This window comes from Talpa occidentalis, unplaced genomic scaffold (genome assembly GCF_014898055.3).
Source record: "Talpa occidentalis isolate TD23 unplaced genomic scaffold, MPIMG_talOcc4v2.1 talOcc4.5, whole genome shotgun sequence".
Lineage (NCBI taxonomy): Eukaryota > Metazoa > Chordata > Mammalia > Eulipotyphla > Talpidae > Talpa > Talpa occidentalis.
Window position 1 is genome coordinate 115,917,157 of NW_023604861.1, and position 14,450 is coordinate 115,931,606.

General features: G+C 43.5%; 1 protein-coding gene across 14 annotated transcripts in view; it reads left to right on the top strand.

Moving 5' to 3' along the window:
• SLC8A1 (solute carrier family 8 member A1) overlaps window positions 1-14,450 on the top strand; it is a 664,135-nt gene that overhangs the window by 341,367 nt on the left and 308,318 nt on the right. For 2 of the 14 annotated variants that reach the window (XM_054701180.1, XM_054701181.1), the window contains exon 1: window positions 3,548-3,716. The exons of 3 other annotated variants lie outside the window; for them this stretch is intronic. The gene's annotated coding sequence lies outside the window, so the exon portion shown is untranslated. Of the gene's footprint in view, window positions 1-2,149; window positions 2,244-2,912; window positions 3,079-3,547; window positions 3,717-13,235; window positions 13,340-14,450 lie in introns of those variants that run through there. 9 more of the 14 variants (XM_054701169.1, XM_054701179.1, XM_054701175.1 and 6 more) reach the window with 8 other exon arrangements.

Sequence of the window (14,450 nt, forward strand, 5' to 3'; positions counted from 1 at the left end):
GTAGGAAATGAGGTGGGGGAATGACTAGTGCTATACAGATCTCCATATTCAAACGTAGAGCATTCCAGTGGAAACTTTCCAGGGCCCAAATGGCTTAAAGCAAGGAAGTCATCACCATTAATGTATATGAAAAGATTTTGAGCATTCCCAGAAAATGACTTTTCAAATCATACCAAATAACAAAACCTAAAATATCACTAGTATATAACTAAATTGACATTAATATGCTAAATAGTCTGCATAAAGTAGATCTTGGGGAAGGAGCTTGGAGGTGCTGCTCATGCAGTTTAGAGTACATACTGCCTTTGGAAGGGCTACTGGGGAAAAATTGCTGAATGCTAATTTTGTTTTGTTGTTGTTGTTGTAAAGCAAAATCCTCTTTGTTTTCTTTCAGTTAGCAAAAAACAGGTATTAAGATAAAGCGAAGTGGTGTAACTCAAACTTTCATAAAGTGAGTGTTACCTGTATTATGAAATCCAAGCACTGAAAAAAAAACAGGAACAACAAAAAATAAAAAACACAAAATCAGCGGTGCCCCTTACCTAAGTAATTCAAAGTCAAAATATTTATTTTTTCTGTAAACTGGATAACAAAGTAAGTCTTAATTCACAATATTTATATTTGGTTTGGAAATGACTTTGCTGAAAGATCCCCTGAAGGACTGTAGGGAAATAGTTGATGAAAATACAAAGCTTCCTTAGAGCATAACCAGGCTTAGTGATAATCTCAGAAAAGACCCCAACTTTGTCATGCCTTAGTGCTTGGGACAAAGAACAGTGACCCAGAATTCTGGATCTCAACTCTAAAGGAAAGAATGGCAATCAATATTCGATAATACAAGTAATTTGCCTTTGGAATGAGAAGCACCACCTTCCTGCATAAAATATTTCTTCTTTGCAAAGCCACCAGCAGCAGCCTCACTAGTTCCTTACCTAGAGCCTAGTGCCAGCGATGTAGCCTTTGATAATTCTTGCAATAAAAATTCAGTCATGTATGACATTTAGGAGGGAGCAAAAGGTTTGATTTGCCTCAGGGCCCTGGGATCCTTATAAAGATAACTTTAATGAAAAATGAAAGGCAAAAAAACAAAACAAAACATAACAACTAGGGGCTCAGAAATTGAGCCAAATCAAAATGAGTGCCAAATCACTAGGCACTGGCCTGCCTTTTAATGGTTTTAGGTGAAGAAAGAACCATTTAACGTAGGCTTTTCCCCAAGAGGCCAAAAGGAACCTAAATATCAGCCTAGATTGGAAAAAAGGAATAATAAAGAGGCCCAAGATGTAGCTGTGTCGTCAGCTGTGGACAAGACTTTGGGCACCCATGGAATGTAGACTGTTAAGAACAGGACTTCGTCACCCCATGTCACACGCATGTTTACATTTTCGAGACTATCTGAGTTTCACTAAGTGGTCAATTATAGCAATAACAAGCCACACCCTTCCACAAAATCTATTGCAAGGAGATAGAGTTCATTTTCATTTTGCTTTTTCCCTCAGCTCTTTCATGTGCCTTTGTCCTATTTTCTATGGGTGGAGGCTTTAGTTAGATGCTTTTCTCTGTCTTATTTAGGAAACAGTCAAGTTTCTAAGTCCCTTTCTAAGCCCCCACAATGAGTCAAATATCTGCCTCTCAATCTCCCCTGAAGTCAAGCCCTTAAGTCAATTTTTGCTGAAAACAGCCACAGAGAGCTGGCGCCCTTCTGTGTCTCCCTGCGTGTCGTTCTGGTCATACCCACTAGCCAGCGCAGCTTAACATGCAGTGTCTGGGACCATTAGTTGGATGCAGTTGAACCTTGCCAGCTAAAGTGCAGTCCTATGCAGACAGCACAGACATCACCTGGAAATTTGCTCAAAATGGAGACCCCAGGCCTGCTTGCCATCTACTGCCTAAGAGCCTAAGAAAGGCAATTCCCAGATGCACGCTTAGTTTTGAGGAGTATTGGCTTAGAATAGTAGTTCTCAGCCTTGATTACCGATGGGAATCAACCAGGGAACACACACACACAAAATGACTGATGCCTAGGTCCCACCTCCCAGTATCCCAAGTAAATCTGTCAGAGGTGTGGCCTAAACCCTGGGATTTTTTAAAAGCTCCCCAGGAGATTCTGACAACTTGAGAGCCACCAGCATAGAGGTAGAGGAGAGCCACTTTGCCCTTTCTTCTCTGTCTCCTAGTCAAACTGGGGGATTGCTGGAGGCAGGAGCACATTTCCTATTACCTGGCTGCCTCAGTGCTGCACTGTAAGTACCGGGTGGAATCTGCTAAGGAACTGGTTTCAACCTTGGGCTCTGCAGCCCCATCCTTCTCTCACCTTCCCTGTACACTGCCCCTGAACCCCCAGACCTTGGCAAACCACATGAACCATGCCTTTCCACTGGTGCTTTAAAAAGGCCAACTCGGATTCCCATTTGAGAGCTCGAGCAACAGTGTGAGGATGGAATGCTAGAATCTGCATTTTTTAACAAGCTTCCCAGGTGTGTCTGATGTGCAGCCAGGTTTGTGAACTCCACAGTAGGTCTAGCCTTTTATCCTGCCAAGTCATTAAGGAGTTGGAAGGATGAATGAGCTGTCAAGAGAGCAAAGGGCCTGGTGCAATGCTCCTTTATTAATTATGGGGAAGTGATATATTGGCGATGATAATGCTTCTCTTGGAAAGGGGAATGAATGGTTCGTCGATTGCTGCATTAGATCGTTCCCAACTCAACCTAATGCTCAGCTTTTACTCCTCTCTGTCGTTTAAAAGCTGCATGGCATTCACATTAAACAGCCTATTGGTCTCTATTCCCAGGTGAACTGCAATCTATTGAGGGAAATACCAACACGGAGAATCTTTCAGAGCTTTTGGCTGGGAAATACCTTTCCCTCCCCACCTTCCCCCGCCCCCCTTATCTGCTTGTGTCAGCAGTTACAAGTGAACGTATTGCTGTGGCTGTCTGCTAGGCAGGAAAACCACGGAGTGAGCATTTAAAAGAAAAGCATTGTTATGCCCCCAGATCGTTGGCTAAAAGCGCGCTACCTTAGCAGAGGGGTAGAAAGTGGAAGAAGAAACATCGATCTGGATTAACAATTTCAGAGGTGAGGAAGGGGTAGGCGAGTGGGGCTTGGCTTCTGACCGTGGGTGCGTCGAGGAAGCTTGAAAAGAAAAGTTGCAGCGCCTGTGTGCGCGTGGACTCCACGGCCCGGGTGCGGGCGAGCGCGCTGGCGCGGCGAGAACGCACTGCGGGGCCCGGGAGTCGGGAGGAAATCGGAATTTTCTCTCCCCGGCAGCGGCAGTGAGGCTGGAAGGGGCTCCCCTCCCGCGCGCTGCTCCAGAAGCCCGCCGGCTGGACTCCGGGCCGGGCGCGCGGGGCGCCGGGGCGCCGGGGCCGAGCGCGTGCGAGCGCGTGCGAGGCTGCGGGCGGCGGGCTGGCGGCGGCGGGCGGGCGGGTGTGCGCGGGAGGGCGGGGGAGCGCGCGCGCCGCCCGGGCCCCGGCCCTCCCAGCCTCCCGGCCTCCGCGCCTGCCTCCCGCCCGCGCGCACCGGCTGCCCGCCGCCGCCGCTCCAGCTCGCGCCGGCGCTGCACGGGAGCTGCCCGCCGCCGCCTGCTTTGTGCTTTCCCCAGAAGATGGGAGCGACCTCGTCCTGCTCCGGAGCGATCTGAAAGGAGGGAGTGCGCTGCATTTCCTACTAGTGTGGAGGAACGGGGAAAATCCGTCCACACTCCCCCTAACCAGGTAGGCTCTTAGGATGGGCGAGCGGAGGGATTGGGTCGGAGCCGCCAACTACTCGCCCTTTGGGGCTCATCGGGCTGCACGTTGAGCCAGGACCGATGTGTGAGTGTGTGTCCGTGCGTGTGTCCCTCCCTCCCTACCCATTTTCTGGGGTGCCCGTGCTGCTCGGGGAGTGAAATTGCTAGGGCTGGTGCGTCTGGGCGTGAGGGTGCCTGTCTGCCAGTGCAGGCTGCCTGAGGAAAGAAAGGGCTGCCGAGGAGAGATGCTGCACCCCGCACCGCGCTCGCCCCTGAGAAATCAGGGCGCGAAGAGCTAAGTCCACCCGGAATGCAGCGCTGCCGGGGATCCGGGCGTCCGCGGTCATCCCTTCTCCTGGTAATCCCTGGGGTCTTCCCCCAAAGGCCACACTTGTGATTCTCTTTTCCGGCTGGCGCTGGGTGCGCCTTCCCCGCGGACTGCGGAGAGAGAGGGAGGTGTGGCCGGGCAGGGGGAACGAGCAAAGGAGAAATGCATCCGGGGAGTGGGCTGCGGGGTCCATTCTCTGGGCACTCTGCCCAGGTGGGTTGGGGATTCTGCACGCATAGGCATCTTTCCTCAAGAAATGCGAAGGCAACTTTGCAGCTGCATTATCTGTCTCTGGAGCTTTGCTAGGTCTTGGGGGAAAATGATCTGTATTCTGAGATGTGAGGATCTCCTTCTTGGCTCCTCCTTAATGAAAAGAGGGAGGTCTTAGGGGTGGACGGTAGGTGAAAGAAACCAAATCAGCCCGTGGGATGCTTTTAAAAATACAGCATGTGTACATCTTTGCTTTTTAAAATCTCACCCCCCACCCCACCCTCTCTGTTGACTGATGAATGGCTTGGGCTGGCAATTCGTATTTCCCTCTCCAGACAAAGTGGCAGCGGTTGGGTTGAGAGCAGCGTGATCAAATTTAACAAAGAATTTTTTTTTTTTTCCAAGAGAGCATTGTGCTCGGTGTCCGCAGTCATTGGAAAGAAAGTCATCTTTGCACTAGGTATCTGTTTAACCCCTCTTAACCTGGCTCTGGTGCAGGCGTTCGTTCCTTATCTCTCTCCTTTAGTCAGCCACTAGTGGTTGTGACTGTAACAATACAAACTTTGTCCTGTTGGAGGTGTAAAGACTAATCAGAAGGAGGTGTAGTGAAGAAGGTTTTTAAAAATGACATATGTGGTAAAGACAGTACAGGCATCCTGATCATGGAAGAGCTGGCTGAGTAGGTGGAGACTCCGATCAGATTTGGTTAAAGGCGTTCCTTGAGTCTCTCCAAATATGAGCAACTGAACATCCACAACCCAGCATCTGTCTGAAGATTTCCTAAGGGAAATAGGGGGCAACCAGGAGGGGGATTCTCTTTAATTCCTACCCAGGACCAACCCCCAACACACCCACACTGTCACTCTTCCTCTATCTCATTTTCTCTTTCTCTCTCAAAGCTACTTCTGCAGCAAGCAAGGAGGGTGGAAAATGTATCTGGGTATTTCATTCATGTTAGAAAACAAAACAAAACCCCAGAATAGGAATGATTTCTTTTAGTTAGGTTCCTCTTTCAAATCCTGTGTTAGTTGCATTTAGCTCTGTGGGTTTGCTTAATTGAGAGGTTCCATGGGTGGAAAAGGAGGAAGGGAGAGCTAGCTCCATCTTTGGGGCCTTCTGAGTGAGAAGCTGGGGGAAGACCCACTTGTTTTATCAAAAAGCAAGGTGTGTTTTCTTAAATGGTTTTCATTTTATAAATTCTGCTTGCACAAAGGATTCCATTGAGATCTAGGGCTCTTTACTAAAGATTTCTCCCACCTACTATAAAAGGAACCCAATTTCCCCCCACACACCCCCAAAAATGGCTGTTGTCTTTTATTAAAAATGAATTGGTTAATTCCTGGGGGAGGGGAGAGAACAAACTAGACAGAGGTAAACCATTATTCACTGTTGAGCTGTGCAGGGGTTATGTGTCCATGACAGTCAGACTTAATTTTCTCAGTCATGAAAGATTAACAGGACTGGAAAAGGAAAGTAAAAGATTAAAAGAATCCGAAAGCTCATCTCTCTCTCCTCCCATTTCTCTATTATTTCTGTTACTTGACCTTTACTATTTCATAGTTTCTTCTGTATGATTTTGGGTTAAGAACTAGGTAACCCTTTTGTTGGCCCTGAAAGGGAAGGATGCAATTGCATTTACATTGAATTCACTCCAAATAAAATTGCGGAAGGAAGGTGAAGTATAGTCAGTCACACCTATAGGACTATTTGCAGGAATTACATTAATTGCTCTTTCAAGCTTACTATGTTTTGAAAAAAGAAATTCCAAGAGAGCTTCAGCATTTGTTAGCAAGCTATATTTAACATGTTTTTTATCAGACAAAAATAGACTTTTATTTATCTTGCAAAGTAAACGTATGGTTCCTTCCCTCTAAGTACTTAATCTGTTTCTTTGACAAAATAAATGGTGATGAAAGCTCTGCACACCCCATGAAGTTGCATTCCCCTTTTAAAGCAAATTAAAACATTCGTTTAGCTCATGGATGTAGTCCTCCCAAAGCAAGTGCATTTTAGGACTTTATCTTCTGTTTTTCATATTGCAATTCAGTGAGATGAACTCTTTCTCCATGATGCCTTCAGGTAGAGGGACAATAGCATGAAGTAGGAAGCCAGCCATCTGCTCCATCTATCAGCATAGAGATAAACAAGATCCAAATTGAAATCGAAATTAAAGCAGGAAACAGAAATATAGAATTAAAAGAGGATCCTAGAGCACATAGCTTGCATGTTTCATATTTTTGCAATGTGTATATTGTTTTCAACAGAAGATTAAATTGTTGCCTACATTTCCTAAGAACTTAGGAATTCACATGCCGCTATTTCTCCCTTCTTCCTGATTCTTTCATTCCTTTTTTTTTTTTCCTCTAAGGATAAATGTCTCTTGCCAAAACATCATCCAGTATCATCCATACCTTATAGTTAGACCCTCTCATCATAACCTCTACCAGCCTCCCATTTGACCACATTCTCCTGCTCCCTCTTGTGGCAAATATTCTCTTTGACTTTCCCGAGTTTCCAGAAGCCCATCTAACATCACAGAGAGCTCCCTGAACTGCCTATCACTCTGGCTCTAATTCTCAGTAGTAATTGTGGCTAACCGTTCTAGTGGGTTGCTGAAGGAGCTGTTTCCATTTTTCTCTTTGTAGAAAAGACTGTCTCTCCCCTGGAGACATATTTGAGATTTAATGGAAGTAAATGTCAGGCTTTTCTGACCCATTGGGATGGACTAGATTCTGGGAATGGGCCTCATTAAGGACAGTTGGATTATATTCGGTTTTCTTTCTCTTCCAAAAGATACCTTTCTCGCTTTCTGTCCATCTCTCCTTCTGTCTCCCTATTCCTGTCTCAGTATATCATACACAAACACATCTCAAAGTACATTGTACACAACTCTTATTTTGAAGCCTTAAACTATCAATCATTAGATTCTCAGCAGGATCTGTCAATCAAACAGCTGTTGTTCTGAGCTGGAAATTCCTAGGGTAAACTACTCTTACTGGTCTGTTTTCATCAAGAGCCTTGCAGAATACAAATGCAGAGCTCAGCTGCCTTTTCCGTGTATGGACTCAACTTGGGAGAGTTGTTCACAGCCTGTGCTGCCTCCGGTGTTGCTTGTAGGTTTTTGCTGACAATTGCATATTGAGCCCTCATGTTTTATATCTACAGTTGTGATTGTCCTTTGATCTGCCCAAGCCAGAAATGTAGTAAGTGGTAGACAAAGTTTCAAGAAAATAACATTTTCTCTTATCCTGAAACTTTCTACCAAAAGTGAGAAGCAGAAGAAGAGCCTAAGGAAGGAAAAGAGTCCTGATTGGCAGCTGCAGCGAAGAAATATGTTTGTGGTCAAGGACGAGTAAATGAGGATCAGCAGTTATACAGTGATTTGAGGAGGGCTAAACATTTCCCGGTTCAAAGCATTTATCCATCGGCCAAAGGAGGATCTGAAATTCTTAGAGACATTTGTTTGAATAAAAGTAATTCTGGTAGACCACTAATGAAATGGTAGCTCTCTAATAAAATGCAATGATGTTCCTTAGAAAGAGCTACTATTTATTTTCATAAATCATTAGCATCTGTTCACTTGTTAACTTGAATTGGTTCATCAGATCAACTAACTGAAAAGTCCTGAGGGCCTGGAACATAGGAGAATACAGAGGAAATGACAGAAGTTTGAATCTAGGTTGATGTCCAGTTAGTGTCCTTAGAGGACCATTTTGGGGACACTTAAGGGACCAAGACCCATGGGAGGGGGCTGCTGGGGAACAAGTTGAGTAGATAGAGGCAAAAATACACTCCCATATGAAAATTCTGGGGTAGCAATGTTTACACAAATTTGATCCTTTCTTGGAAATTTAGCTTTTTACTTCTGCGAAAAGACTGTTCTGTAAAATATTCTTAAAATCTTGTCTATCTTCTACTATATCATTTCTTAATATTCATACTAGTGACAGAGAAAATGCTAGTGTGATACCAGTTCAGGCCAATGATTTCTTTCTCATGTAGTAGATATAGAAAAAGATATATAAATGTTAGAATTCATCTCAATTTAAGAAAAAAAGACAGAAAACGCATTCACTTTGTAGATATCATTGCCTTTGAAGTCAGAATAATTAATGATTTCCTGGTTGATCTAATGTGAGATGAAGTCAGGCAGACAAGATGGTGATTCAGCGATTTACTGCAACCCAACCGTGCTGTTTATTGAGCACTCAGTGTATGCAAGGCACTGCACTGGGCTTTTTAGAAAATGCAGATGATGAAGAGGAGTTATTTGACATTTTGGAACACCCAGTATGTTCCAGGGACCTGTCTAAACATGCTGTTATGTTTTCTTACTCAGTACTCACAAAAATCCTACAAGGAATTGTCCTGATTTAAAGAAGACCATGACTCAATTAAATAACTTGTCCAAGAGTTAATAAGTGATGATATCAGTTTTTGAGGCTGCTCAAAGCCATGCTCTTTTGGCCATGTTCTCTGTTCTCATGGATGTCTGGAACACCTACACACTGGGCTGAGTGAGATAGAGTGGATCAATGCAATAGTCTAATGAGCAAAGTGCTATAGAGGAAAAGGCTTCATGGAAGAGGAGGCCTTTTCATCATTCCCAAAGAATGAAAAGGATTTTGAAACAAATATAGATTTCTCCCTGTATCTAAATAACTAAATGTAGGGTGTTCTATGAAATCTTCCCTAAGCCAAAATGGCATGAAGTGAAAAAAGCAATTCCCAGTCATTTACATGGAAAAACTTTTGAACATTCCCAGACCCAGCATATAGCTTCCAAAATCATATCAAATAACACACAGGGCCTCCCTGGTGGCGCAGCGGTTGAGCGCTGGGTTGCGAACCTGCCCGCAGCCTTTGCGGCGCCGGTTCGATCCCCGGCTGCTCCCCAGCCACCGGAGGAGGGTCCCACATGGCGCGCGGACCTCTCCTGCCGCCCGCTGCTCCCCTCAGCAGTGTACTTCGGTCCTTCTGCCTGCTCTGCTCCCCGCTCTAGCTCTGGTGAATTCTCTCACCCTCCCATGCTTCTGACTGTACCCAGTGCATGTATAAACAAAAATAAATAAATAAATAAATAAAATAAACATGCCTCTATTAAAAAAAAAACACACAAAACCTAAAATAATTAATAATATGATACAGGCATAACCTGTATAAAGTAGTTCCAGTGAAAAGAGTGTGGTGGTGGAGCTCTGGATGGATATTCAGGGTGCAGGCTACCTTTAGCTCGGCTGCTGCAAAAGAAATGCTGTACCCATTTTTCTTTTTGTCTGTTGTAGTAAAAGTCAAATTTTTCTTGGGATTTCTTTAGGTTTCTGAAGCAATACTAAATATAGGTCTCTCATTAAAGTGAAGTGGCATGACTAAAACTTTCACAAAGTGGGGAGATATCTGTAAAACCTGACTATTTTCAAGCATGTAGCCCACCTGCAGTTAATTTATGATAATGACAACCTTAGGGCAATGTTGGAGCCATTTATGGACTCTTCAGATCAACTCTATCCCAGTCAGTTCCATGCTATGGAATATATGATCTGAAATATATGATAGCATAAGCTATTACCAAATGTATTTAACATTTTGCAGGGTAAGTGAATTGGTCAGGCTTTTTATGCCTGATAAGAAGGCATAAAAGCCACTAGCCTCTGTGGCTATCGCCTTGATCGTTGTAACACAGAAGGCGCTTCAGAGTGTGGGCACATGTCACGTGTGCCTGATTGTAGACACCTGAAGTATGGGCGTGCACGCATGTGTAAATGCACACCTGAGGCTAGAGGTCAGGGGTATAAGAGCAGCGTCACTCAGAGGGGAAGATGCCAGAGAGAGTGCAAGATGAGAAAATGTGTACAGACTCACTGAGAGATGGGGGGCTTTCCAGCTTCCAGCCAACGCCCGCTTTTCGCCTGGTTGCCCAACAACACATGTGAAACCAAAATGCATGATGAATTTCGAGCCCAGTGGTGGAGGAGAGATGCTGTATTAGTCCCGCGAGGTGAGGCAAGGGATAACACCCGACCCAACTGCCTATCTATTCCTCCTTAAATTTGATGATTTTGTTTTCTGTGCCATTTTTCTTTACTTCCAAGCATGGAATCATTCTGGTACTTTCTGTCTTGAATTTCTTGAGCATCTCTAAACTCTTCGCCTCTATGTCCCCTGAAAACGTGGAACTCCATGCTCTGCTTGGCTGTCTGCTTCATGTATAATAGCAGCCAGTACTAACAGTGGGTTTAGAGATTGAATTGCTTACTCTACATCCAAGCCTAAACTTCCTCTAGATTGTAGTAAAGCCCCAAAAGTGAGTGGCATTATCCAGGGGCAAAAGGATAGAATTTGGAGAGGTATTCAGTCATATATAAAATGTATCTCAGAAATTCCAAGTCATTCTTCCCAAATAATCCACCTTTCAAATGTTGGAGGATAGGAGCCACCTATAGCTGAAATTTGCGAGTGTTAGGCAAAACTGATGGTCTTTTTTCTCCTGCTGGATGTACAGCTGTCAGTAGCCCCCTCCCTTTTTTATTATTAAATTTATTTTCTTACATTGTTGTTCATTTTTGGACAATGTTTGATTTCTTCCCTCAGATGTAGTTCCTGTAGTTCTCCTGCCACCATCGCATCCATGAACCATCACCATATCTGTGTGCTCTTCCTCCTGTCTTTTGAGCCCTCTCCCGGCTCCTCTCCTGCTGTATATCTCAGATCTCTGGTCATCTTACATTTTTTGTTTTTTTTTCTGACCCTTTGTTTAGTCTCCCTATATTCCCCCTATAAGTGAAACCATCTGATATTTCTCTTTTTTCTGTCTGACCTATTTCAGTTAGCATAACCCTTCCAGCTCCATCCATGTTGCTGCAAACGGCATGAGTCTTTTTTATTTATTTATTTATTTTAAAGATTTGTTTATTTATTTATACAAGTACTGGGTACAGTGGGAGGGTGAGAGAATTCACCAGAGCCAGAGCAGGGAGCAGAGCAGGCAGAAGGACCGAAGTACACTGCTGAGGGGAGCAGCGGGCAGCAGGAGAGGTCTGCGCGCCATGTGGGACCCTCTTCCGGTGGCCGGGGAGCAGCCAGGGATCGAACCGGCGCTGCAGAGGCTGCGGGCAGCTTCACAACCCAGCGCTCAACCGCTGTGCCACCGGGGAGGCCCCCATGAGTCTTTTTTAAAAGAGCTTCTCCTTATCAGTTCCCTTGCTCACTCAGGAAGAGACATCAGAGGTCATATAGTTGTTGTTAACAAATAAGCAAATGGAAGCCATCTGAAATAATACATGAATTTAGATCTAGGATTCTAAAGTCACTTCCAGATTCACCTTTTTTTCATTGAAAATGCATAAGGCCTCCAGAAATATGCCTGTGTTCTGGTCTCACGAGTCACTTGGTATCTGGAAATGATTCCCCAGAGTGGAAAGACAATTATGATTCTTGCTTCTAGATTGAGGATATTGACTAATAAGATGAAGGACTAAAGTTCTCTGAGGTCAGTGACCATGAGACTTACAATATTTATTTGAATTCAATGAAAAGTGTATTTAACATTGTGCAAGATAACTTCTCGGTACCTCACTTTTTTTTTTTTTCCCCATCATTAAATGGTAAGAAGCCTGTTGGATCTTTCTGAGGAATAATGAATTAAATACAAAATTTACAAATATTGTAAAATATTTGGGAGAGTTTCTAGCACAATTAGTTTCTAGCAGCATTAGTTCTTATTACTTGAGATATGAATGCTGTTCTACCCGTGCCTTTAGATGAACAAGCTAATTGTGTGTGTGCTTGCTTTAGGGAAGTAAAGGGGGAGGATAAGTACCCACATAATGACATACATCAAGGTAAAATAAGTGTCTTTTTAAATGATCATCTAGTAAATATTTTTGACTTTGTGGACGACAGGATCTGCCCCATTTACTCAACATTCTGTTGAGCAAGAAAGCAGCCACAGACAATCCTTAAAAGAATAAGGATGCTATAAGCCTCTGCAGCACCGATTTGATCCTGGCCAGCCGGCAAGGGTCCCACATGGCACACCAGACCTCTCCTGTTTAGCCCGCTGCTCCCCTCAGCAGTGTATTTCGTTAGTCTGCCTGTTCTGTTCCCTGCTCTGTCTCTGGTGAATTCTCTCATCCTCCTGCGCATCTGGCCTGTACCCTGGTTCTTATGTAAATGAATGACTAAATCTTAAAAAAAAAAAAGAATAAGGATGCTGTATTTCCATAAAACATTATTAATTCTGAAAAATGATAATATAATTTTCACCTCATGAAATAATTTTTTCTATCATTTAAAGATATTTTACACTTGATCTTAGCCAAAAGGCCAAGAAGCAATAAAAAAAGATATTAGAAAAAGTAATTCTGTGGGCCTTAAAAAAGTAGGTGACAGGCTAACCTTGACTCTTAGCCATGGTTTGCTAACTCCTGCCACACTTGATGCTTTGAGAGACATGAACGCAATGTCCGTGGACTTGAAAGACCCTCGTGATTGCGGTTGTTCTGGTGGGAGAAGGCCTAGGATCTCAGGGATCTGGGCTAGGAGCCTAACACCATCACTTTGAGATGTGGGACACTGAGAAAGTCTTTTAAGTTATCATGGCCTGAACTTTCATGATGGGAGAAGGGGAAAGAGGCAAGGTGAGATGATTTTTTAGGGCCCTCCTAGGAATAAAAACATTTTTATGAAAAGACATTTAACATTCCAGATGGATCCTGGAAGACAAGAAGAAAACTATGAAAAAGTAAATTGTGGTGATGTCTGGGTGATTTTCCTTCAGTAGCTCAGCTAGTGGTGGCCAGGAACAGCAAACCTGGGCTGACCTTAAATACCACCGTGAGATGAAAATATCATAGCATCAGGTCATTAGTTAGCAAAATTCCCTGAAAAAGAAAAAAAGCTATTTGTCTGAGGCCACATGACTGATCATGAGACCTGAGACCAGCACTCATTTCTTTTGGTCCCCAGACCAATGACCTTCCATCCTCGGTACAGCCCCCAGCAGTGCAGTAGAACTTGGATGACTGTTGACCTCCAAAGGAAAAAACCTCATGTAGATTACAGAAGCTGCTGTAAGTATTTTCTAAACATGATCTCATACCCCAGCATGTGTAAGAAGGTAGATCTGTGAGTAATAATATACAGAGAAGGGTAATTGCAAAAGTGTCGGCCTAAGGCCTTATACTCCAGCAACTTTTTGCCTAACTTTCTAAGTGTCTTTAAAATTTCAGCATATGTATTATTTCTTCATGAGAGCCTTCCCTACAACAAAGTAAGTCAGGTCCTCCGTTTACTCTTGTAGGACTGTGTTTTCCTTTGTTGCATTTATTGGTGTTCATATTTATGTTTCTTTTTGGGACAATTAAAATTAACATCTGTCATCTGTCTTCCTGGCTGGATAGTAAATTCCATGAGGAGGTTGTCTGCTTAGTTTGTAGTTCTAACCATAATGTTATATACATTGCTAGACAAGTAATAGACATCCAGTGTTTGTTGAATGAATTAATATTCTTAGTCTCTGATATTGATGAGAATGGGCTTTGCTAAAACAAAGGTTTAAAAGTCAAAAGTTACTATCTATCTTCACTTGCTAGTTAAATGATTAAAAGACTAGTATTTTTTTCTCTACTGACTTTGTTTACTTTGCCTTTTTCAATGGTTCTTTTCCAATTATCACCAATTATCAAAAAATGATAACATAATAGGCTTGGCATAGCCACTAACACTAAAATCATAAGACTTAAGTCAATATTCATTCATTTATTTATTTTTTAAAGACTTATTTATTTTTATACACGAGCTGGGGTACAGGCTAGAGGCGTGGGAGGGTTAGACAGAGAGCGGGGAGCAGAATAGGCAGACGACCAAAATACACTGCTGAGGGGAGCGGTGGGCGTAACAGGAAAGGTCTGCCATGCTATATGGGAATCTCCCTGGCTGTCCGGGAATCGAACCCATGCTGCAAGGCTGGGGACAGCTTCACAGCTCTGCACTCAACTTGCTGCACTACTGGGGAGGCCCAAGTCAATATTTAAATAATTCTTCAACTGTAGGTATACAAGGTTGATTTTAAGGGCATATTCATAAATACCTAATCTAGTGGAAAGCTTGTGTAGTTCATAAAATGTACTAAGGGATTTTTGTGAAAATTTCATGTTTTCTCATAAGCCACCCAATGTATTC